We start from the raw sequence: 25,927 nt of genomic DNA, 5'->3' as shown, positions 1-25,927 counted from the left end.
GGACATTTATATCGCCCTTAAGGCCCCAGGTGCAATGTTCTTTTACTGATTAACGGTCATGGTACACAACATCCCTCTTCCTCGTCCCAGTTTCAGAGTGGTGTTTGTGCATGTCTGTTAATAAAGAGAAGATGTATAACTCTGGGTTGTCTCTTCCTTGTCTCAGTACCTGATTGGTGTATATTGGAAGAGTGCTTTCAGTAATAATAGGGTAGAGCTTGATAATACCCTATAAAGGCTTGGGGGATGTTTGACTCCTTCTGAAAGGGAAATGGGGGATACTGTGTCTCACCCAAGGGTGCCTCATCCCCACTTCCCAAGTCTCCTCCAACCAGGTGATCATCCCTCGCATACCACCCCCAGGGTCAGGTTCCGAAAGCGACAACCTTTCCTAGGCCACATGGGGGAGGATAAGTTAGGGAATGAAGTGAGGCTGCCCTCAGAATCCTCACACTGTGTACCAAAATATCAGATAAACTTGGCACAAAGCAGATGGTAAATGATTCATTTGTAATTGTAATTTGGTGAATACAATTCAAATGTGACTTTCTGCTAAATGGCTAAATACAGCTTGCAATAATGTACACATTCCTGGGTGCATTTTCACTGTTTAACAAAATTATATGGCACACCTAGCTGTATTTTTTTAAATTTTTTAAATTTTTTACATTTATTTGCATTTATAAAGCGCAAAACAGCCCTCCAGCTTCGCAATGCTTTTGCAGAAATCTTGCTTAGTTACATAAGTGCTTACAAAAACATACATACATACATGTTGCCTAGCCCCATGTTGCGGGGCGGCTTACTTAGTTACATAAGTGCAGGGACATAAAGATTGCCTAACCCCATGTTGCAGGGTGGCAGCAGCATACAATGCATAGTCAATTCCGGTGGAACAAACATGCTGCCCAAACCCATGTTGCAAGGCGGCAGCAGCATACTAATGCAATGTCAGTTTGGGTGGCACAAACATGCTGCCCAACCCATGTTGCAGGGCGGCAGCAGCATACAAATGCAGAAAGTCAGTTTAAAAGTGCGTGGCTTGGAGGGGAGGGGGAAGAACAAGGGGAGGGGGGGTGGGGCTCATGCAGCATCACAGGTGACCGGGGGGGGGCAGGGTGGGTGGGCTTCACACAGCATCCCAGGTGACCGGAGGGGGTGGGGGGTTACAGCATCACAGGTGACCAAGGGGGGGTGGTGGGTACACAGCATCGCATGCGACCAAGGTGGGGGGTAGGGGGCACACGGCATCACAGGCGACCAAGGGGGGCTGGGGGGCACACGGCATCACAGGTGACTAAACAGGGTGTGGGGGGCACACAGCATCACAGGTGACCAAGGGGAGGGTGGGTGGCACACAACATCACAGGTGACCATGGCGTACCTGTAACGTACAGGTAGCTGACAGGGGTCTTAGGAGTGGGCCTTTGGAGGGAGGGCCGGCCAAGCCTTCCCATAGGCCCTTTTTGCACCCAAGCCCCAGCCAATCAGGACACGCCAGCCGAAGCTGAGGACCGGCACTCAGGCACACTCAATGCGGGCGGCCATGATGGAAGGGCCGAGGAGACAGTGCAATTCAGTGAACAAGAAACAGCTGAACCTAAACTCGACACTTGACACTGAAATTGACCCATGCATCCTTGACACATGGACCCCTGGACCTCCTGGACCTGATCTGCAACAAGTGATGGTGAGGACACTTTTCCGAATGGCCCTCACTTTCCTGGGGCTGTTGATTTCTTGATTCACAGTTCGAGGAATTGGGGTGCATACCTGTTTTGGAGTCAGTCTGATCCCAATTTGTCTCAATCGATAAAGTCCACTCTTGGTAGCTACGTGGGCTTGACTTTGGATGGTGGGGTCAGTGTCTGGATATCCAGTCTGGGGTCTCCATGGCCAGCTACGATTAGTATCTGCCCATCTCTACCTGCAAAACATAAAACTTAAATAAAATACAACCCTATTGCGCTTCTCTAAGACTACAGCATCATCAAGCCCTTTATTCACTACAGACCTGTAAGTACTATTACATAGTACGTTAAAAGTAATCTAACTTGGATTACTTGACCTGTAAATTGTTGGTGCTTTGTTCCTGGGATAGGGGTTGGACACTGAAGCTTAGTGTGAAAGTGTTTCTGTTCCTTACGACCTTAGAAGGCCTATTTAAAATTTGCAACATCTGACCCAGCCACAACAGATTATTGTAACAGTGTATTTTTTTTACCTGACATTTAAACTTCTAAAGTCTGGTGTGCGTTCCAATTTAGACAACGAACTATGATTGTGTATATGTATATGCTGCTTTTTACTTTCCTTTTAGTATCTTTACTTAATTCATATGTATTGCTAAAGTAATGAAGAGGCCTTTTTATACTTACCCACATGGCCAATCTATTGCTTGTTAAGCTCTTGAGTTTGTTTATTCTACTTAATACCGAAGCCCTGATCTCCTACGTCTCGGCTTAACTGCTTGTCTGCGTAACCAAAAAAGAGCTAAGACATTTGTGGCAAAATATGGCAGGTGCACTAAGGTTGGTTTCCCAGAACCCTACACCAGTAGTGGTTTTTAAAAACTTCCCAACAGCCTGGCTGAAACTATACAAATTGACAGTGGCTTATAGACACATAGAGACGTAGCAGCGCGAGCATGCACATGTAATCTCCCTTGAGGCAGGCCTGGACACAGCCTTCCAAGTTCAGGTTGGCATGCAAGATTAAATCATGGATTTGCCCATTGATGACATAGAATTGTTTCACTCCTCAGGAGACATGGACATTCTTCCATACTTCCACCCGGCAGAGACGGGACAGATCTTGCAAGGAGCAGCAGTGAGTCCAAAGATTGACTCTCATATCTTTGAACATCTTTATCATGTGTGAGGTATGGATGGGGTTTCAACTTTGTCAGCCAGCTGGAACACCATCACGACGGAACAGTTGGTTCACTCAATAGTGGGCAAGTAATACTGAATTCTCATCCAACGTAATCCACATATCCACCCTTTCAACCTCCCCTAGATCAGACAGCCTCAGTCACTCTGTTTTCAGAGACTGGGAGACTTCTGGAGATGATGGTCATTGACACAGTCCCCAAATTACATGCATAATCTGTTTTTTCTTAATAGCTTCCCCCTCATAGGTTCAAGATGATCATGCTGGCACAGATCAGCTTCTTACGGTGGGAGGGTGATTGGATTTGTGCTTTAGCTCTGAAAGATTCACAACTGTATGTACCGATGTGCCCACCAAATTGTCAATATTTGAGACTCTCGAAGGGACTAGCCTATTCAATACAGACTGATCCCTTTTGGGCCTCATTGCAGTTCACCAAGTCTTTACCAAATTCATCCTGATATTGGTGGCTCATCACAGGCTTCGGGGTGCATGTTGTTCCATGTCTAGGTGACTGGCTACTTCGGGGTACCCCTCTACAGAACCTCCAAGTGTTTTTGGAGAGCCTTCGGGACCTTCTTTTCTTGCCGGGCCTGTCTATCCACAAAAGGTCTTCAGTGACGCCTTCCTCAGAGACTGCAGTATTTAGGCTTTATCTGGTATAGATATCTGGAGAAGGTATTTCCCGCCCCAAAGAGTGTCAGGATCTTCAAGCAATAGGACATTTTTCTCTTCTGATGTGCTGACCAAAGCAGCATGGTGGATTCGACTTCTCTGGGTCACGTGACCTCTTGTGTTTTGGCTCAAGATGCACAGAACTCAAATTTACTTACTGTCAACCTGTGACCAGTCTTCTGAGCCCAGAACATCATAAATCAAATCAATTAGTATATGAAAGAGGATCCTCTGTGGTGAAGCCAAGAAAACAATGTTCTGCCAGGGTCATCTTTCCAACAGATAATTCCTCAAGCTATGATAACTATAGATACCTCCTTATATAGATGCAGAGCGACCCCGGGGAGCATCTAAATGAATTACTGTGGTCTAATATATTTTCTACTGCTCAAGCAGTCTTTCAGGCTTAAGAAGCATTCTTCTCATGATTTGGAAAAAATAAATATTTGTTTCTAATCGATAATACATTTTCAATGTTTTATGTGAACAAGCTGAACAGTCCTCACACTGTTGTAGTCCTGCATTCAGTTGTGGGAATGGACCTTTCAGTGGGGTGTGTTTCTAATTGCGTCCTGTCCATCTGGCGAGAGGAACACAGAGGCTGATTCCCTCAACCTCCTTATACATTACAAACATGAATGGGAACTTCATCTGGAGGTCGTGTGCCTCATCTTCCAAGAGTGGGGGTTTCCTCAAGTGAATCCCTTTGCCATGCAACTCACCACACAGAGTTCACGTTAGGCCTCATCAATGGGTCAGGGGCCTCAGCTACTTGCGTTTGCCCTGGCTCTTAGTTGGGACAATATAAGGGCTTATGCATGTCCTCCAGTTCTGGTGATTCACAAGGATCAGGAATTGTTCTCTGATACTCATAGCATCTCTTTAGCCAGCAAGTTTCTAGTTCTTTGAAATTGTGAACATGCTATCCAAACTTCAGATTTTTTTCCAGGCTTGCATCGCTGTGCATGGTAACAGTGGAGCATGTTACTTCACCACTTCCCTGAATCAATGAGCTTGCCAGTACACTATGTGAGCATACATAAATATAGGTCACCTATGGACGGTTGAGGACAGCATGTCTATTTTACAAGCAGCCAGGAAACAGTCACAGAGACATCAATATCTCAGTAAATGGCTTGGATTATGTCCCTAGTGTATTGAGCAAGGTCTCAACACATAGCACCGTCATCCAGACTCAATTTTATCATTTGTCTCAGATATGACGAAAACCTTCAGCTTCAACCTATACACCTAACTTCACTTGGAGCTTATCTGAGCTCAGAGCATATATCCTTTTTTAGCTGATAGTCCACTTGTAAAGAGACATTCAGAAGCATTTCAAATCTTTTTCCACTGTTACAAAACCTTCATCCATTTTGGCATCTGAATTAAGTATTTCTAGCTTAAGCTAACAACCCCATTGAAGACAAGCTGGTGTTCAGAACAAATCCCTCTTTTTTGCCTCTGACCAGCTTTGTGCATAAATCAGGAAATGTCTTCCTGTTTTTTTGCCAAAACCTTCTTCTTACTTTGAGAGGGCACTAGATATGTTGGCCTTTCGTTAAGCCCTTTAATTTTAATTGAATGGAACCAAGTCATCTTTTCCTTCCGGTGTTTCATTGTTTATGGCAGTGTGTGAGGAACTTGAGGTCGTCCTCACTTCTTTTCCCCCGGCATCCTCTGCTCAGGTGGCCAGGAAAAGCCCAATCGCTTTTAGATCCTGTCCCTGGGGATTGGTATGCGAGGGAGGATCACCTGGGTGGAGGGAATTAGGGCTAGGGCGTCCTTGGGTGAGACATGGTATCCCCATTCCCTTTTCACAATGAACCATCTATCCAAACAGCCTTTGTAGGTTATTGTCAACCTTTTCCCTTTTCCTCCTGTCCAAAAGGTCCTGAGGAATTCAATTTGCATACTGGAATGGGGAAAAGAACAACTAGGAGGACAAAGCCTCATTTGGGTGGGGTCAATACATATCAGCCTCCTCTGGTTAATACAGACAAATATACGCTCAATACCAAAATGAGGAGGAAATAACCAGGAGTTATGCACACTTCCATTCATTCAAACTCTCCTAAACACCACTTTGTTACTGAGACGAGGAAGAGAGGCTTGGAGGAGTTAAGTTGTAATAGCCAGGCATGTCCAGCTATTAGGTTTCACCATGGTCAGGCAATTCAAGTTGAGGACTCGCACCTGCAGTCATTTAACAAATCACAAGTGTATAAAAATGGTGGCCGCCCAGCACAACGAGAGAGACGGCCTGGAGAGAAGGACGTTGTCTGGAGCTGGCTGAAGAGGAACATGCCTGAGGTAAGTCGTGTCGAGCAGGAGTGTGAGAGAGACGCCAGGGTCGAGGCTGGCCATGAGAGGGTCCAAGACCCTGCTGTTCTCTCTGCCCGGTGCACAAAGCAGGAGTTGTGGGGCACCAAAGCCTCACGCTTTTCAATCGGTTCCTCATTGGCTTTGATTGTAGGCGGGTTGCTGAGACTTTGTTTGGGGAGTTCCCTGTAAGAATGGGAGTCCTTGCCCCCAGGTGGGGAGTCTCTCCCAGGTGAGGTCCTGCTTGCGTCTTCTCCTAGAGAGGGTATTGTGTAGAGGGCTCCCCTCCCTAGCCTCACAGGGAAAGGCATGGGGAGAAGTGACAGAATGCTGATACAGTAGGCTCATACCACATTGCCCACATCACTCATTAAGGAAGCGTTACTCCAGTCACTCGCCAGGGCTTAACCAGGTCTCTGCATTGTTAACTTCAATTACACCAGAAGATACCTCCAAATACCTGGGGCAAAATATTGTATTCTACACTTCAGAGTGGCTATTAGGGGTTGCCTCAATGAAGTAAAGACTATGGACCTTCATTATGAGTTTGACAGTAGATCTGCCTATTTACCACCAAACTCATTTACTGTTATCACCACTTGACCATGTGACATTACCAAAAGATTACGAGTGCTGGTATGGCAGTGTATATCCCCATTTCTGGAATCCATAGCTCTTCTTGGGGACTTTTGGCAGATTGACAGCAAGTGTTATTAATGTGCGGTAAATCTACCAAATTGTGGAGGGAAAACTCTGAATTCAGTGGTGAGTTAAAAGTGGAGCTAATTTTGTTACTGCCAAAAAAGAATGTAATTACCACCAGTGTTTTACTGCACTGCTGAACTCATAATGATGCCCTATGCTCTGAAGTGAAGGGAATTCCATGACAAATAACATACACTTGCCACTGTAAATGATTACCATTAGGTTCCCGAGATTAGCTTTAGTCTCATGGTGCACACCATAGTTTCGTTATGCTTGCACTATTGCAGCTGTATGGATATAGACCTGGCCAAGAAAAGCATGAAACATCAGCGACTAGTCCAACACCACACAACTAGGCTAGTCCATGGCATACAAAGACTGACCCATCGCTACAGGTCAGCCTTTCCTATGAATGAAATGCAGTATTACTCCATCTTTGTTACAGAACCCATCACTACATGTCAACTTATGAAATGCAAAATTACTCCATCTATGTTAAACATGAAATGGTTTGAGTGCAAGAAGTTGGAAACAGCGGGCCCAGAGGCAGAGACGAAACCGAATGTTGTTCCGAACTTAAACAGGTCCAGAATGATAACAGAAGCTGCACTTTTTCAATGTGCTTGGTTATAATGGATGCCCCTTTAGCAGGATGTTCTGTCCCACTCTTCCCCACAACACCAACTGCTCTTCTACACTCACGTGGAATTAGAACGTCCATCTATATTCCACCTTTCTCACTCCATTACAAGACAGTGCGCAAAGCATCACAGGGCACTGACAAAGACATTACATAAAAAGCCCCCACAAATTCCATGTGGATGTGAAAACCATACTCTTCCTCCATAGCCTAAAGAAAACAACTCAGAAACTGAAATGCAAGCATGTGTTCAGCTGCAAAATGTACACCACTGCTTTTTGATCTCTCTGACGCCCTCCCCTCATTCTCCTTTTTTGTTGTGGTTTTCTGAATTGGATGTGAAAGTAAGAAAAGCAGTGAAGAGAAAGATATGGGGTTCAGCAAGCCAGGGCACTGTATCACCGCTTGTTTTGCACAGTCCCCATGAAGCTTACACGTTTTCCAGGAGTCACAACTGTAAGAGTCAACAATATGAACCTAGAGGGACATACGGTAGAACTAACCAAACGGACACCCTTTAGAACCTTTCTTTGCAAATTGCTGGTGAAAAGTGAAGCTATCAACATGGAAGGGTACTGTTAACCAAGTCTCTTGCAACAAAAAAAAGTGTGATTCTAGTAACGCACTGTTATGCTTGAGCCAAAACATGGCGCTGGTGCGCAGTGCATTCTGGGGGCACTCAGAGCCATAATGGATATTTATTCCATGCCTCAGTGAAAAGCTGTACTTACTTTGCTGAGAGCTGAATTTGCTTTGCTGAAAAAACATACTTTCTAAACCTGGTATGCAGCCAGTCAAGGACATTCTGCTGGGAAAGCTGGTTTTGTTATGTCTTGCTATGAGTTATGGAACTGTAACGCTCACCTGATTCCCACAGAGGCGCAGGTCTGGCTTCGAGTGCTGATGCTTCTTCAATGGTGAAGCGCAGGACTCTGAAGATGGACAGGAAGGGCCCTGTACTCTGGCTTCTCCGGCTCGCAGGAATATTCCCCTGTGCGTGAAAAGGGAGTATTACCTACTGACTGAGTTATGCTCAAGCCTCCCACTCTCTTCCAACCCTCCACAATACCCTTCCACGATTCCCCGTGACGTCTCACCTTAGGGTCTGAAAGGACGAGCTCTCCATCCTGCTTCTGACGCAGGGGCGCGTTGAACCCAGTTACTTCACTGGATTGAGGTTGGATGGGAGTTCAGGTAAGCTTGATTATACTGGTAAGGCGCTGTAAAAGTTCTGTTGCAAGTTCAAAAGTTCAAGCTTTAAATAATAATGTTCATTGTCTTTTTTCAGGTGATGAATGAAGATTCGTTTGGAGACTTCTTGCAACAAAGCGCTGATGTTGATGTCTTTTCCCCATAGGGGCCGGGGTTCGGAATGCCGGAGATATGGCGCCGACCCGAAGTGAAACGTGCAGTTCCAGTAAAGATCTGGTAAGTCCTAGATGAGCGCTCAGGTGATGTTTTTGCATTCGCTCATCTAATGTCTTTGTCTTTTTTCCCCATAGGGGCCGGGGTCCTGCTTGGAAGCAGCAAGACCCGAAATGAAATGGGAATAACCCAACAGGTAAGTCTTAGAAGGAATCTGAGCTTTTCCTATTCCCTTCCTTCTCTCACCTCTTATTCTTGTCTTTTTCTCTAGGCTCTGGGAAGTGGCTGTGTATCCGGATGATCGCTGCTGAAGATGGAGGAACCCAGGAAAGGTGAGTGAAATGCAGCGCTGCAGCGATCGTAACGAAATGCTATTAAGAATGATGTATTCTCTTTCAGGATCGTCGGTGATGTCTCCGTGGTGCAGATTAGCTGGTAGGTCTCTTGTCTCCCTTTGCAGGTGACCCAGGATGCTGACAGGCGTGGCTGAAGTCCAGATGCAGGAGCTGACACGGTGAGCGTCCAGCTGCGAGGAGCAGAACAACGCGAAGCGTGAGTTGCTGATCGGGTGTGGTTTAAATAGCTTTGGAAGAAGTTCCAAGTGTGTATCCTTCCTCTGATCAGGTATGTATCCTTCCCCGACCACACCCGGGTGGAAAGTAGTCCCACAGGTAAAGTAGTTCCTATTCAGGCCTCAAGAGGGCCTGGATGTGGCAGCATGGTCTGCAATCAGGTAAGTGCACATTAAAACACTTGAACACATGTCTAGCTTTATGAGCCTGGCGCCTAAGGCGCCAGGACAGAGGTCCAACATGAGCCTGGCGCCCAAGGCGCCAGGACTGCGTCCAAAGGGCCCCAGCTTCGGCCCGCTGGCACGCCTCTGGGGGAAATGATGCCTGCCTCTGGGGTTGCTGGGTCAGACCTGGCTCCTTGGAGGTAGGCATCATGACAGGAACTGCTTTCTGTGGCGTTTGTTGTTAGGAGAGGAGGGAAGCGCTTGGCTCCTTGAGGTTACTGTCGGTTGACCCAGCTGGCAACCAACAGTCACTTAGCATTGCGCAAGCCCCTTGCTAGAAGGTTCGAGAAATTTACACCCCTGTTTGAGGAGTGCATATATGCGGAACCCCTCAGCGGTCAGAAGAGATAAGTTCAAAAACCTCAGTCGGAAGGGGACGCCTTTGTCCGACATACCTGTGGGCTGTTGTGCTCTCGGCCTGGCTGTTACCGGGGTCTTCCAGCTGCTTCTGGTGAGATGAGGGATTCAGTTACGCCCACAGTGATGTATTTTCTTTTGAATTCTCTCTTTTCTGTCATTTATTTCTGTGTTATCACTTGTTGCTTCCAAGCTATGAAAAAATAGCCGTATAAGCGCTCATTATTTTCTAAGCGTGCGTGTGGTTGTAAGTCATTGCGTCGTCTACCTGCGTTCAAAGTATTGGCTCTGCAACTGCGCTGGTGATTAATGAGTGTCCGTGCACTCTGGGTGAGCAATACACGCGCCCAATGCCCCCTGCCCCCCGCCCCCTTTGTTAATAAATGAGTGACCCCTGGTATTCCAGGAGATAACCCTACAAAATCATCCTTGGAGGGTCTCAATACCAGACAACATGCTTTTCAGCCAATTCCAGCCTTTTGCATTATCGTATGCATTATCATTATTTACACTTGGTTTTGCTTCAGCCACCAGATCCACATTGTTTGCCTGCCTGTCAGAATGAGCACAACAACTTACCGCCCGCTTTAAGGAACTCATGGTGGCAACAGTAAAGACAGACACAAGTGATCACACTTCAAGGGTGTTTATTAAACTGTATAAATGGGTGAGAAAAACTGCTAATCTAAACCTAAATCTAAGATGGCAGAAAGCTACGACCATCAAATAATAATAAGGCAGTCTAGTGGCCTAGTGGCGCCTTTTCAAATAAAAGGGCCTACGCTAAAAATACCTATTGCCAATCCTTACCTCTAAGTTACAAAAGAGTGTGGGATAGTGTTCACAAGAAAAGAAAGAAGTGTTCACGAATAACAAGTCAGAATGTTACAGCCGGGGTCTCCTTTCCCCACGTTTTTAGCATGGGACAAGGCGGGACTCTTGAGCAGAGCACACTCCCGGGCTTCTCCAGCATGAGGCTACAGTTCCTTTCAGCGATATCAGGACCTCTGGTGGTTAAGTCTCTTTCCCTGCAAAAGTATCTTGCCTCTGAGGGTATAATATATCCAAAATAACAAAAACAAAGTTGCGTCTGAGGGTATAATATATCCAAAATAACAAAAACAAAGTTCCTTCCATATTAACGTTGGGTGATGACTCTTCACCCTGGGATCCCCGTCTTCTGGGCTCAGATCCTTCTTCAAGTTAGCCTCCCTTCGTCGGGTTCACTACAGCCTTTTTCTCAGACCATTTCATTTCTATTCACGAGTCTCAATGTCTTTTTAAACAATGTTTCCTTGGGGGCATCCCTCCGCGGGGTTCACTCTTGTCACCACAATGTTAACAGGGTTATCGTACTTCACCCCATTCAGCAGGCATCTGTTACGGTCAAAGACTTTCGAGTGTTCAAGGGGTGTGCAAGGGGTTTTACTAGACCCTTGTATGACCACTTTGACCTCTTGCGTCGGCCCTCCTACGGCCCTCTGGTATCGGTACTTTCAACAAAAAGTGGACCGGTCACAGTCTTTTGAATGAGCGCCCATGTGGCGCCGGCCCACTCTGCAATATTCAACAAGGGGGGATATCAGGTACGAGAAAAAGAGAAGTAGGAGCAAACCTGATGCAATATAATCAAAATTACATAAAAAGGGGGGCTCCGTTTCTCTTGAAGGTTTGGTTAATACATTGGCTAGACAATGGGACATGTGTCGCACATTTCGTTAAACACACACAAGAACAGTAAATGTACATGGAGAATTCAACCAGACTTCATAAATAATATCATAAAATATAACATTTTTAATATGTAAAGGTTTTAAAACAATGTCATAAAATCTAAAGAAAAAAGTGACAAGTGCTTTGAAAAGTGCTCTGTGCTAGTCACCTGAATAGTGGCTGTATGTGCAAAGTGCAAAATCAATTGTATAATACACAAGGACACCTTAATACATTCTAAATAGTGCAATTATACATATACAGGAAGTTTCTTTGCTGTTTGAAACCTCACAACAGGTAAACCAAACCAAATAACACAAAATAAGACGTTACAAAGAGCACTTTGTTCACATGTGGCTCTTTTGTTGATGCATTGGCAAAAAATACCTAAATTGCACCTGACATGGGTTTCAGACCCATTAACCACACTTGACTTTAGTGTTGTAAACTACCCTACATGTTTCGTTCCTGTGATACTTCAAACTATTATTAGGAACTTCTTTAGGGGCGTAAAGTGTCAATACATAAGACCACCAAGGATCCAACGTGGGTGGTTTCTAAATACAACTTGTGAAAGTTGGACAATTATTTCCATGTAACATCTTGAATATGACTTCCTGAGGAAAGATTTCAATGTACACATTTCCACAGCCTCTTGTATTTCACTCAACTCAGAGTCTAGACCAAACCTGGGTATGGAAACAGAAGGGGACCTCATTAGTGTGGGTAACCTCTAATGTACGCCAGTAAACTAATTGTTCTGGGAGTACTGAGTGCGCTTACTATATCTTTGTGCCGGTAATTCGTCCTGGGTAGCTGCAGTGGTTCTCAGTGTAGCAGTCACATCTATCTCTATACACATACAAACAAAGATAGAGGATCCTGTCATCTCCTATGTTAGGAAAAGGTATTCACAGTGAATCGTGCTCTCTAGGTAAAAACAGGTAGCATAATGTCACTTCAACTTACTCTGCAACTGTATGTAGGCCTTCACGTGAACGTGTTAATAAATGTACTCCCAGTTACAGAATATCAAACTAACGGCAAGAGTGCTACTAAGCGAGCGTCTTCATCTCATCATCAGACCAACTGTTACCAACACGTACAAGCGAGCATGACATGTTAGGTCATCACATTACAAACGTGCTCGGCTGATCTATCGGCATAAAAAGGGTATCATGCTTAATGCTCGAATGTGGGCTCTGTCACTGCAAAATATCAGTTTAAGAGAAACTTAGAAAAGAAAATTATACCTTTGCGGCTGATCAATGCATGTCGCGCGGTCAGAGGAACTGTTTCATGCAGGCTCTAGTGAAGTCTGTTGTTATGGTAATGGACAACGCTACTAGTAAAGTTGGTTGGTCTTGTGCGCTTGCGCACAGGTAAGGACACGATTAGTGAGCTTGGGGAGATAAAGAAAGGACTCGGGCTCGTAGGTTAGACTAACACAAAGTACGATTAAGAGTTCATGAGTGCACCTTGGTCACACGAACAGGTCAAAACAAGACGCCATAATAAGTGAGTAACAGCCCGCTATTGACGCCTGTGTCCGCGGCAACTACTACATGAAGAGCTTTGACAAGTGACAAATAATGGCTAGTACAAAAGAATTATTTCACATCGCGATCGAGAAAACTGTTGTAGATGTATTATAAGCACAATGAGCACGAAATAATAAATAAATCAATTAAGAACATGAGTAAGGAAAAAAGCAAACAAGTTGAGAAGAGATTGAATGGAAAAGGTAATGCTCAAACAAAGATGGTAAAACCATCTGGAGAAGTAGATTGATAAATTAAATTGTAAGGAAACAGCCAAGTGTCTCTTTTGTGTCAAAATCAGTCTTAAATGTCACGAAAAGACATACCTAAACGGAGTAAACCGATTCAGGATTTGGCCAAATCTGAGATTCATCGGGCTTCATGCATGGCAATCTCATTATGCATCGGTAGTAATGTGCCAACAGGATCAAACAAATTAGTGAGATTGCGACATATTGTGTTGGGTCAATTCTCAATCTTATATTCCTGCATCCTGTGTGTTACTGTAGTAGATGTGAACGATATAGTAGGCGTTTATTAGTGTACAGCTCAAGCAACCTGAGGTAGAGCGGAGGTATGGAAACTGTTCAAGTTAAAAATACACTCCAGTCTATTTAGTAAAATAATCTTTTGTTCTATTAGATTGACAGATTTTCATGACGACCGACAACCTTACGTCTTCGGGTTTGTGGCCAAGGCTGTTAAAATGTCCCACCAGAGGTGCATTCATTGTGTTGTTCCTTACACAACTTTTATGTTCACCTATCCTGACCTTAACTTTTCTATCGGTTTTGCCGATATATAGTCTTTCACAGGGACACCAAATAGCATAAACTACCATAGTAGAATTGCAGTTAGTCAAAACTCTTTGTTCCCACATTTTGTTCAAACCCAAATTGATTTCTTTGGTTCTTTTAGTTTAGGCGCAGCAACTACATTGGCCACATTGGCTATGTCCTGTTGTTTTTTGTAATTCCCATCTCTCGGTGAGGGTAGTCTGTACATTTGGTTTAATAAACACATAATTCCTGGTTGTCAGTCCCTTCAAGTTCTTCTCCTAAAAGCACACTTCGGTGGTGGTAGTGGACAATCGCCCCCTTAAAGTATGTGCCAATTTTGTTTTATGATCTTGGTGATTTCATTAGTCATTGGGCTATATGTGATCACAAACACAATATTATCATCTTTTTCTTTCTTCTGTCTATATTCCAGCAACAATTCTCTGTTATTATTCAAAGCTGTCTTGTAGGATTTCTTTACAACTTTCTTCGGATATCCTCTATCTGCAAGGTTAAGTTGTAATTTGTCAGCTTCTTGCACAAAATCCCTCTCAGTGCTGCTGTTCCTCTTCAATCTCAGGCACTGCCCAAAGGGCAAATTGTGTCTGGTATGTTTTGGGTGGAAACTAGAGTATAGTAACAGGGAATTTTTGTCAGTGACTTTATGATATGGTTTTACTTGAAGTACTGACTAATTTTTGTGCACATAAATCGTCAAATCCCAAAAATGTATTTTGTCTTTGCTCATGGTATTAGTACATTTTAAGAACAGATTTTGTGCATTCAGCCACGGATAAAAGATTCAAATGTTGTATTATCACCAGACCATATCATGAGGATATCGTCGATGAATCTTCTCCACAGTTTGATATAATGTCTGTAGGGATTGATGTTATTCAATATGACATGGATTTCTATGGTTTCCACATACAAATTACCCAATGTGGGTGCCACTTCGGAGCCCTTGTCTGTACCATGTATCTGTTTAAGAAATTGACTTTTGAAGACAAAATAATGAATAATGTTTAAACAGAGACATTTCAGTGCAACACAAAATGAAAGAGTTTGGTGTTATTTTTTTTGTGACTTTTACAACATAATATATTCATTACAACAATGCAATACATTATAAGTTAAATCATGAGTAAGTGTCTCTCTGAGTGTTTGTAGGTTGGGGTGAGGATAGTGCTGGTCTCCTGGCCATTAACCGCAGGCCATCTTGGTCACTGATAGGTGACCGACTTGACTCTAGCGTGAAAAGGGGGATCTCCGGAGATCAGTAAAGTGGTCTACATTGGAGCCACCTGGTGAGTGGGGGTCTCCTCGTGAGGGCTGGGAATTTGGCCGCGTAATCCAGAAATGGGTCCCATACATTCAAGGTTCTAGTTAGGGAGTCTGTACTTATTGCCATGACTTTTTCAGCTATTGCTATGTCCCAACATTTGGCCCACCATAGGGCAATCAAGGGGCCACTTTTGTCTTTCCATAGTTGGCCCATTGCGATTTTTGCGGCTAGTAGTAGGTGATTGCATAGTCGGGGAATTTGTCCTGAGATCGGGAATGCTCCGTCTCCGGTTTCACCTATAAAGACAATTACTGGGTCCCAGGGAATGGAGAGACCGGAAATATCTTTGATGTGTTTTAGTACTTCCTTCCAATATGCCTCTGCCTTTGGGCAAGACCACAGCAGGTGGAATAGGGATCCGGGCACCGGGCAACCGTGCCAGCATGTGTCAGGAATATCTGGGTTGGCTTTGTGGATTTCAGTAGGGGTGATATAGTATCTATAGCACAGTTTATAACCCCCTTCGTGATGCATTGTGAGCTTTTGTGCAATCTAGCCCATATTTTCCCCCATTCTTCTACCGCTATTTCTCGTCCAAGATCCTTTTCTCATTCTGTCATATATCTTTCTGTTTTTGTAGGGTCTGACCTGTCTAGGAGCCGGTAGATAGTGGACGTTCTGCCTCTGGTGATTGGCGAAGTTAGCGTGAGTTCCAGCGCTGTTGGTTCTCTAGCACATTTTTCTCGTGTTTTCCTGTGGGACATCCAGTGCCTGATTTGGGTGTAGCGGAATCTTTCCTGCTCTTCCACTCCAAATTTTATTTTGCATCTTTCGAAGGTGATGGGCCCACCCACTTCTAAAAAGTTGCTAGTTTTCGTCAGGCCCCCTGCTGTCCAGGCTTGGAAATCCCTTGGGGGGATTTCCTGGTGAGAATTCCGGGTTGTTCCAGATGGGAGACAAGGGTCCCAGGGTGCATCGTACTCCCCATTTCCGCGCTGCGGCTTTCCAGCAATGGGTTGTTACATTCGTGGCTGATAGGGGCCTGCTGTTTGGCTGTGGCTTTATAGGTGGTAGGTGCGGGAGATCAGGTAGTGGGACCGGGCACCAGGACTCTTCGATTTGTCGCCATTTGTCGACCCAGAAGGGGTCTACTTCTTGCACCCAGGAGAAAGCGTGTGATAGTTGGGCTGCTAGGTAGTATCTGGCCAAGTCAGGGACTCCCATCCCCCCCTGTGATTTCCCCTTTAGCATACTTCGTTTGTTAATTCTGGGTCCCCCCCCAGACAAATCCTAGTATTTTCTTTTGTAGAGCATTTATGGCAGAACCTGGGATCTGTATTGGTAGTGCTGCACAATGGTATAGCCACCTGGGGATCAGGTTCATTTTAATGGCGGTGATTCGCCCGAACAAGGAGATTTCCTGCTGTTTCCACCTTTTGAGGTTGTTCTGCAGGTCGCTAATTAATTGCGGGATGTTGTTCGAGTACAGTCGCCTTGGGTCTTGGGTCCAGTGATCTTTAGTGATCTGGACCCCAAGGTATTCAATTGCATCCTTGCCCAGGGGATTGGTGAGAGTGGGGTGAGGGAGTCCCTTTCCTGGGTAGAGAGGTTAATGGGTAATGCTGAGGATTTAGACAGGTTGACCTTGAATCCTGATAGGGCCCCAGACTCCTCGACCTCTTTCCATAGTGCTGCTAGGGAAGTTGCTAGTTTTGTGGCAGTGAATAGCACATCATCGGCATAAAGCACGATTTTATATTCTTGGTCACCCACCTGTATCCCCCTTATGCCCTCATTTTGTCTAACTCTGGTGGTGAAGGGTTCCATGAATAGGGCGAAGACTAGGGGTGATAGTGGGCAACCCTGTCTGGTGCCTCTCGAGATGTGTATGTGACCTGACCTGGTGCCGTTAATTCAGAGTTGTGTGGTGGGAATTTGGTAGTTGGCCATGACCCATGTGGTGAAGTTAGGGCCGAAGCCAAAGTGTTGAAGGACTGCATGGATATAGCCCCAATCCACCAGATCAAAGGCTTTGTGGGCATCTAGTGAAATCACTGCCATCCCTACCTTTGTCTTGTGGGTGCACACAATTAAATTTATCGTTCGCCTGATGTTGTCGTGGGTCCCTCTTCCGGGGATAAACCCCATCTGATCTTAATTGATTAAGCCTGGGAAGACAGGCCTTAGTCTTCTAGCCAATATTTTGGCGAAAATCTTGCTGTCGTTGTTTAGGAGTGATATCGGGTGGTAGGAATCCGGTAGCTCGGGATCCTTCCTGGGTTTGTGTAGTAGGACTGTGATTGATTCGGCCATTGATTTCATGACTGCTCTTGTGGATAGGAAGGAGTTAAATAAAGTGGCTAACTGGGGTGCCAAAACTCTGGTGAATTTTTGGTAGAAGTTTGCGCAAAGGCCATCCGGGCCTGGGGCGGAAGATTTGAGGGCTTTGATAGATTCAATGACTTCTTCGTTGTCGATAGGGGCTTCCAAGTGTTCTAGTTGAGATGAGTTGTGAAGTGGCAGCGCCCTCAGATATTCTGGTAGTTCCTCTAGGACCGTGGGATCACCGGTCATTATGGATTTATGGTATCTCATAAATTCATTGATTTTGTCCGGCTCGGAGTAAAGCAGCTTTCCATTTTCACCTCGTAGTTTGAGAATATTTTTTCGACTTTGGATCGCCCTTAGCTTCTGCGCTAGTATCCTATTTGCTTTGTTTCCTTTATTATAATAGAACTGTTTTGTATATGCTAGAGATTTGTCCGTTCAGCCGGCGCAATGCATTTGCAGGGCGATCTTCGCCTTCCTCAAGGCTCGCTCGGATTTTCTAGAGTAGCGTGCTTTTAGCTGTGCTTCATGTTGGATTACCTCATTTTCCAGCTTGGTTGTAGCTATGTATGAAATTCTACGCTGTTCCGCTCCTGCCCCAATCAGCACTCCTCTGACCACCGCTTTCATTGCGTCCCAGATTATGTTGATGGGGGATGACTCTGTGGTGTTTTCCTTGAAGTAGTTGGATATGGAGTCCTCCACTTCGGCCCTTATGCTAATGTCTAGTAAGAGTGAGTCATTTAGCTTCCAGTACCTCTGGGTAGGGTTTCTTTGGCCTGATGTGGCTAGGTTTACAGAGACTGGAGCGTGGCCGGAGATCATGCAGGTGTGAATTTCTGCATTGTTAACGCATGGGAATAGTATTCCAGAGATTAGAATGAAGTCTATTCGTAAATAGCCCTTGTGAACATTGGAGTAGTGTGTGTAGTCCCGTGCGGTATCTTTGTATAGTCTCCAGACATCTACGGTCTCTGTTTCTCTAAATAGTTTGGCTAGGGCTAGGGCCTGTGTGAAGTCTGCGCTTGTAGGGGGCAGCGTTTTGTCTAGCTGCGGGTTCGGCATGGAATTGAAATCTCCGCCGATGATCAGATGGCCTTCGCGGAAAGCTGAGATGGTCGGGAGGATTTCCGAGATGATGCTGCCTTGGGAAGTGTTGGGGCTGTAAATTGTCACGATCGTGATGGGTAGCTCCTCGAAGACGCCTTTAAGTAGGAGGTATCGGCCCTCTGGATCTCTCCTTATTGTGATCTTGGACAGTGGGATTTTGTTGCTGAGTAGTATTGCTACTCCCCTTTTCTTCGACCCTGATGAGGCGAAGAAAGCCTGCTTGAATCTCTTGAATTTTATGCGGTGTTCGTCTTCCATTAGTAGATGTGTTTCTTGAAGTAGGACGATGTCTCCAGACAGATGACCCAGGCGGTGTTCAACTGATCTGCGCTTTCTTGGTGAATTCATCCCTTGGATGTTCCAGGAGAGGATTCTTATTTCGTTTGCATTAGCCATCCCCTGCATTGCTGTGTTGCGTGTGCCTCATGAATCTTCCCCACAACCTAAACTGTGAGTCTTGGAGCGGCTTTTGCGGTTGTATTGAAGAGGTAATATGCTTTCTGTAGTTGTTGCATGAAACAAAGATAGAGGCGCATGATGTTCATTGCGTTGGGATTGTCCGTTTAAGTCCCGATCTCACCCCCCCCCCAACGTTGAACTGGTAGGAGAAACAACATCCTGCCACGGGGGAACTAGTGGCACCAATACGCTCCGTGTAGGCCAACTGGGCCGTCGAGTTGAACCATGGTGAAGGTCTGCCACTGACCGCGCTTCTGCGTGGATGAATATATGCTTCTTATTTTAGTACAGGAAGAGTCGTGGCCGGCCTTGGATGGTCCTCATATGCTAATGGGACACAGGGTCATTGCCGAATGCTCATCCCATGTCACTATCTTTCTTCGGAGGGCCCCTGAGTCTGCGCCGTCTGTTGGTTTTGGACCACGCTCCCCCTGGAGAGTTGTTCCGGGGAGGGCGGATTGTTTCTTCGGATTCGGAGTCGACCTCTGCGCTTCTTTGGCACATTAGTTTCTCCGCTTCTTTCATACACTGTATTTGTCTCTGTGATCCTTCCCATCTGAATTTTACTGTGGTGGGGAATCCCCAGTGATATGGAATTTTCTTATCTTGCAGCCAGACTGTCAAGGGTCGCATGGTTTTCCGTTTCTGAAGTGTTGAGTTCGCTAGGTCTTGGTAAAGTGAGATCGTGGCTCCTCGGAAGGTGATCTGTCGCATTTGCCTTGCTTCCCGCATTTGTGAATCCTAGCCAAAACATCTGGGGGGAGCGAGGAGGATTTCCTTGGGATTGTTCTGTGTACATGGTCTAATTCTAGGGGGGATTTGTCTGGGAGGGTGATTATGAATCTGAAGAGATCCGAAATGTAGGCTCTCAATTCTGTCTCTGGGATAGAGGCTGGGATTCCTCGGACCCTGATGTTGTTCCTCCGAGATCGGTTTTCCAAATCCTCCTGTTTTGCTTCAAGGGTGTTGCATCTCAACTAAACGGCGGCTATTCTGTCCTTGTCGTGTTCAATTTCAAATCTTTGGTCACAGACCTCGGATTCTATTTCGGTAGTCTGATGCTCTACCTCCCCCACTCTCTTGTCCAAGGAGTTGATTTTCTTGGTAACTTCCTCAGTGCTTTTTTGGATTTCCCTGGTTAGGGCTGATAGTAGGTCTTGCAAATCGGCTTTGGTTGTAGCTTGTGTTGGATTGGGTTCTGGTCCAGCTGATGTGGGGGTGCTATTCTTGCTGGTATCCTCCGGTGGGTCTGCTTTCTTGGCCCTTTCTGCGGCTGAGGTGGCCATGAGGGCGGCAATGTCAGTTTGTTTTGCTGATTTCCCGCTTTTAGACATTTTGTGGGTGAAGGGGTTTGAATGGGAGAGTTTCTGTGTGGGTGTTCCAACGAGTACCTTGTATGTCTGGATGGAGCTCTGGTGATAGACTTCCGTGCCCCACCGCGGCTGCCGCCGGCTATGGAGATTTGAAAACTGGTCCTTGGTGGTAAACAGACGGTGGCAGGGAGCTTGGTGGTCGGGGGGGGGGGTATATTGGATTTAGGTTTAGGTCCGGAGTGGTCTGCTGTTGAGAGACCCTGGATACAGGGCTGCTGTGTCTGCGGGAGCCAGCTCCAGAGGCCCACCCGGCTCAGGACCGGCCGCTCTCCTCCCCCCGACTCCTCACCTCTTATCTCCGGAGCTGGTATGCAGATGTGATGCTGTGTAGGACTGGGGCTCCGGGGTCTTCCCGCCCCTCCGGGGAGGGATGATTCGGGGCACAGCTTTCTCTTCCCCGGAGCAGCGGGGCGCCTCTCGGAGCTCCCCTGTGATTGCGGGAGCCAGTCGGGCGATGGGACCCATGAACGAGGGGTCCGCGTCCCAGGGACCGCCCGGGCAGATGGACGGGTCTGTGGCCCCTGCAGGCCCGGGGCTCGGGGGCCCCAGGAGCCAAAGGGCCAGAAGGTGTCGAAAAGCGTGATGAAGATAGCTGAGGGAGGGTGGGTGCGCGTCCAGGAGGTCTTCCCCGGTAGTAGAAGGAGTCCTTGCCCTCAGTGGGAACAGAGGGGGGGGGTCTGTGGCAGGGGTGGTTGGTGGAAAGTCCTCCTGATAGCACTGGTGGATAATGGGCAGCAAGCCCTGCTGCTGTGTTGGGGGATTTGAGATCCGGCGGGAAGTGGCACGATGGCTGTCAGGCCCGGAGGTCCGGCCGGTCCGTGGCCCTCGGAGGTCGCTGCTGGGGGTGGTTGCGATAAGCCGCCTCCGGGGGGGAGCTGGGACGCCGTGTGTTGGGTATGCTTTCCGGCTGTCTGGCACTCAAAGCGGGGGAGGCAGAGATCTCTGGCAGGAGCCCCTGAGGAATCGGAGCTTGTGTTGCTTCGTTGGGGGAGAATATGGGGGCTCTCCCAGCGGGCTGGGCCGAAGCCAGAGCACCCGGGCTCGATCAGGACTGGAGGGAGGATGATGGGTGTATGCGTTGGGGTTGCGTGGGATGAGTCTCCTTGGATGTTTGCGCTGAGTTGGGCGAGGAAGCCCTCTCCCTGAGCCGGGAAGAGAGGAGTCGGGCGGAGACAGCGAGCCAGCCCTGGTAGATGGGGGATGGTGGAGAGCTGGAGACCCTCCTGAGTCCGCACCAGAGCGCTGCTTCAGCCGGCGATGAGGAGGAAAGATGGTCAGTGGATCCGGTGCATGTGTAACACGAAGCGGGCAGCGAGCAAGTTGAGGTTGATTTATTCCACTCGGCGGCCGTTCGGCGATGAAATTATGCCAGCTCCGCCCCCTCCTGGGATGCCTCCGGGCCGTGGAGATGCGCATCAAGCCGAATGAGATCGGAACCGGGACCCACACGAGCGGAGGGAGTATGAGGGGATCCCCCACCGGTGGCTTCAATTCCGGGCTCAAACGGGCTCGGAAAGTGGCATTTATGCTGAAAAGCGTATTGGGCCAGGCGGGAGCTCTCAGGCAGCCATTCCAGTCGAAGCAGCTCCAGGCCACGCCTGGAGAGATTGGTGTTTTACCTTCTAGTCTTGATCCTAACAATTTCTCTTCCACCATATTGAGTGTTGCCATTTGTGGAATTTTTGTATACAACAGTACTAAGTCTAGGCTTACTAGCAGATCTGCGGTCTCTATCTTGAAACCCTCTATTAGTCTAATAACTTCGGTAATATCCTGTATATAAGAAGCCATTTGATTCACATATGGGCTCAAAACTCGATCAGCAAATTTAGACAGGGGTTACAATAGGGACCCAGAGCCTGAGACTATTGGTCTACCCAGAGGGTTTATCAGTGTCTTGTGAATTTTAGGCAGAGTGTAAAATTTAGGAACACTGGGATATGGTGGCATGAGATATTCAGCTTCTTGTTTACAGACCCAGTCCTTTCTAGGTTTTTCGTAACCTTAAAATGAATCAATATTTGTAATCTATTGGTTAGATTGGTAATGAGAGGTTCATAAAAGGAACTGTCACTCAATTGTCAATCACACTCTCTGATGTAATCCTGTCTGTCTAAGATGACAATAGCCCCTCCTTTGTCGGCTTTTCTTAACACTATGTTCTGGTTTGTCTTCAATGTATGGATGGCTTCTTGTTCTTTTCTCGAGACATTTTGGAATTTGCGCTTAACCTTCCTCTTCTCCAGTCTTTCAAGCTCACTCATCACTCTTTTCTCGAATACTATAGATTCTTTCGTGTGGCTAGTTAGTGGGAGGGTTAAAACTCGACGGACGACGTAAACCTGTTTCATTTAATTCTCCGGTAAATGGATGAACCGGAAAAAATTGTTTAAAATGTATTTTTCTAAACAATTGTTCAAGATCTGTTCTATTTCTGAATTTGTTGTATCTGTCCGTTGCTACAAAACTAAAGCCTTTTTCTAGTACTGACTTCTCTACATCATTTGGTTGATAGTTGGATAGATTTACTAGTAAGATGTTTTGCTCTGTTGCTCTGTGTCTGATGCGGCTGGAAGTCCCAGTTCACTTGGCCGTGGTCTAAAAAAGGTGATTGTGGTCTCATATTTCCTCTACCTTTTCCTCCTGAGGGTTTTTGGGATTGGCCCTGCCTCATACTGTTGGATCTTCTGCCTCTGTACGTCCCTCTATTGTTCGGGTAGAAGTCTTCACCTTCTTCCAGGTTGTCATCACTAGAACCGTGGGAACTATATGACGTGTTGCCAAAGCGTACTCTGCGTCCTCTTGATTGGATTTGGTCTCGTTGTGAGTTAGGTTGTAATTTTCCTGTGCATAAGCGAAGGCTTTCTCATGCGAGAAGTTCATTAAGTCTTTTTTCATTCGTCTAACTCTTATCTCTGGTTGTGTAATCTTTAAAATCATCTATTTCCTTATTAATTTCTTTAAGCCTTTTCTTATAGATGTCAAGCAAAACTCGTTTTTTTATTTCGTCTTCCAACACTAGCAACTCGGCTACGAGTTTGTCAGGCATTTCTTTAGCAGTATCTATAATTAAAATAATCCAATCCCTACCGCACTTTTTGGCTATGTAACTCCATTGTTGTACAAACTGTTTATCATCTAAAGTATCCTAGGTTCATGTCTTACCACTAAACCTTGAGGTAATGTACCATTTCGGAGGTATTCAATCATTATTACTCCATGCAGTTCAGTTCTGATGAATCTTTTTTTCAACTGGGCTAACTCATCCCAGTTGCTTGCATTGCTTAGTGAGGAGCTTCCATTATCTGGGTCTTCTCTGCACATGGTCTCTCCCTGCGTTTTCTAAGCAGTTCTGTAACCAACCTAGTCTTTGTTCCTTGATTCACATTACGTTGCCACTTGCAACCTGTGCTCAATCACAGTTCTGTTTACTATCGGTTCTCCCTCCGACTCACTGGCTGTGATGAACTGCTTGGTATTTATTGTCTCTGGAGTCAAGGGCGGTACCACGGTACCTAGTCTCTCCCCGACTTGGTTATCAGTGTAGGAGGGTTCCGCGCACCGTTGACACCTGTTACACCATACGCTGGCTGTTGTTCCGAGCCTTGTGTTTCCTTCTCAGAGGCTTCACAGGTCTGGGTTGAAAAGGACAAGCACACTTCCCTCCTGGTCATCCTTTTGGTTCTTGCCGCCTTTGTCCTCCTCTTGAACTGCCATCCTGGAACCCCTGCCTCGTCGTACAGTCTGCCTTGCTCAAGGTGTGCTTTCGTGCTCCACCTTTTATCCCTGTGGGAAGGGAAAGGGCAGCCAGGTGTGTGTGGTTGTTGTCAATTGCCTGACTCTGCCTGACCCTTGTGCTGGGACATGTCAGGTAAACGGCCCTGGTGTTAGTCCGTTGTCTTTCGTGGTGTAAGAAAGTGTTTGTGACTGAAATGGGGATGGGAAAAGGTGTTATAAGGAAGGGGGTACCGCATCTCATCTGTCGGTGTCCCACTTCCCCTCCCCAAGGACCCCCCATCTAGGTGATCCTCCCGCACTGGTCCACCCCCAGGAACTGGATCCAATAGTGATGGCCATGTCCTAGCCATCTGGATGACAGATCCCCGGGGACTAGCGAGTGAAACACCTTCAGGTTTCTCACAGCGGTGTTTGATGGGGAACTTTATCTAACTCATAACCCAGGTACACCTATGATTCCCATTGAACTTGGATCAATGCAGCTGTAGAGGGGAAAAAACAATGAATTTTTGTAATAAAATCAAAACTAGCCCCTAAAGGTTGTATACGGTCAAAGTCAGCCGAATTTAAAATTCGCAGCACCAGAGTTTTGTTGAATAATTGTAAAAGTAGAGAGCAATTTATAACCTTTGCCTTGGTTTCCGTATCCATTGTACTAATTGTTAAGATACGGCTGCCCAGTTTAGTATTATGTGTTACTTTGTTATTAACTGCTTCCCCCATCTCCACTGTATGGGGTTTGTCTGAAATATTGTCTGCTTCACTCAACACTGCTGAATTATTCTGCATCAAACTGACTTTATTATCACTTATAGGGGCAAGTTGAGCACTTGTGACCGCCCCCACCAGTTCCTTTTCTACAGCGCTGTTATCATTATCTTTTGGGAACCATCTTGTTAAAGCCCCTGCTGATGATTGCTGGCATTTGTTCCGTTGCTGTTATCTTCTCCTAGCCGTCTTTGTATTTTGTCTTGACAAATGCTGGGAGGAGATGGTCGAATTTAACGGCTGGTTTGTGGTTACCGCCTCACCAGAGTCCACTTCCCCAGAATCGGATTGTTTAGGGATGCCCACAATATTCCAAAGTTTACGCCTTCTCTGACATCTCTGCTTACGCATAGGATAACACAGTGGAGACATAAGCAGGGACGGAGAGGTATTTACTTCAGCTTCCCCTTCCTGTGTGTTTATAATTATAGGTTCATTTAAGACCAACCTGGGAGGCAAAATAATATCTGTAGAGACATTATTGTTCTTCCCCTCTGCTTTAAAATAATCACTCTATGCTTCAAACACCTTCCCCTGTAAGTCCTCATGTATACGTCTATAGTGTTGAAATAGAACTTATATCGCAAAATGGATCACTTTGTTGTTTGCTACTACCACTGTAGAGCGCCAGGGGACCACTCCGGTGGTGATAGTGCGCGGTACAAATATCCTTTAATATTAACATTAAAATGAACACTGTCCGCACTGTACTAGTAACATTGGTAATTGTGGACTCCTCTTCATTTCCGCCCACCACTAGGGCCGACGAAGAACCATTAGATGAGGAAACCAAATTCAGTGTAGCGGACAACTGTCCATTTTGGGTATCATGACACTGCACTAGGCTATTTACTTTGCGCGGAGGTTGTATTGCCTCGGCCTTCCCATTGCTCACATTTGAATTTGGGGTGCTGTACGACCTGGAATACATAGCGAGTAGCATCATTCCAGGAGGGAATTATTGTCTATGTCCCCAAAAGATGTATGTAGATCAGATCATACTTGGGATTGGCTTACTTGGCACTCATTCGCTACTATATTATCATGCCTTCCCTTCATTGCTTTTCCTTCTGCAAGGTTT

The 25,927-nt window shown here is 46.1% G+C and overlaps 1 protein-coding gene across 4 annotated transcripts in view; it reads left to right on the top strand.

The window, feature by feature from the left end:
- Nucleotides 1-25,927, top strand: part of CROT (carnitine O-octanoyltransferase) — an 898,406-nt gene that overhangs the window by 597,240 nt on the left and 275,239 nt on the right. The window lies entirely within an intron of this gene.

This window comes from Ambystoma mexicanum, chromosome 2q, assembly GCF_040938575.1.
Source record: "Ambystoma mexicanum isolate Mex_15411 chromosome 2q, UKY_AmexF1_1, whole genome shotgun sequence".
NCBI classification, from domain to species: domain Eukaryota; kingdom Metazoa; phylum Chordata; class Amphibia; order Caudata; family Ambystomatidae; genus Ambystoma; species Ambystoma mexicanum.
Note: the sequence above shows the minus strand (reverse complement) of the source record. Positions and strands in the feature narration are given on the sequence as shown.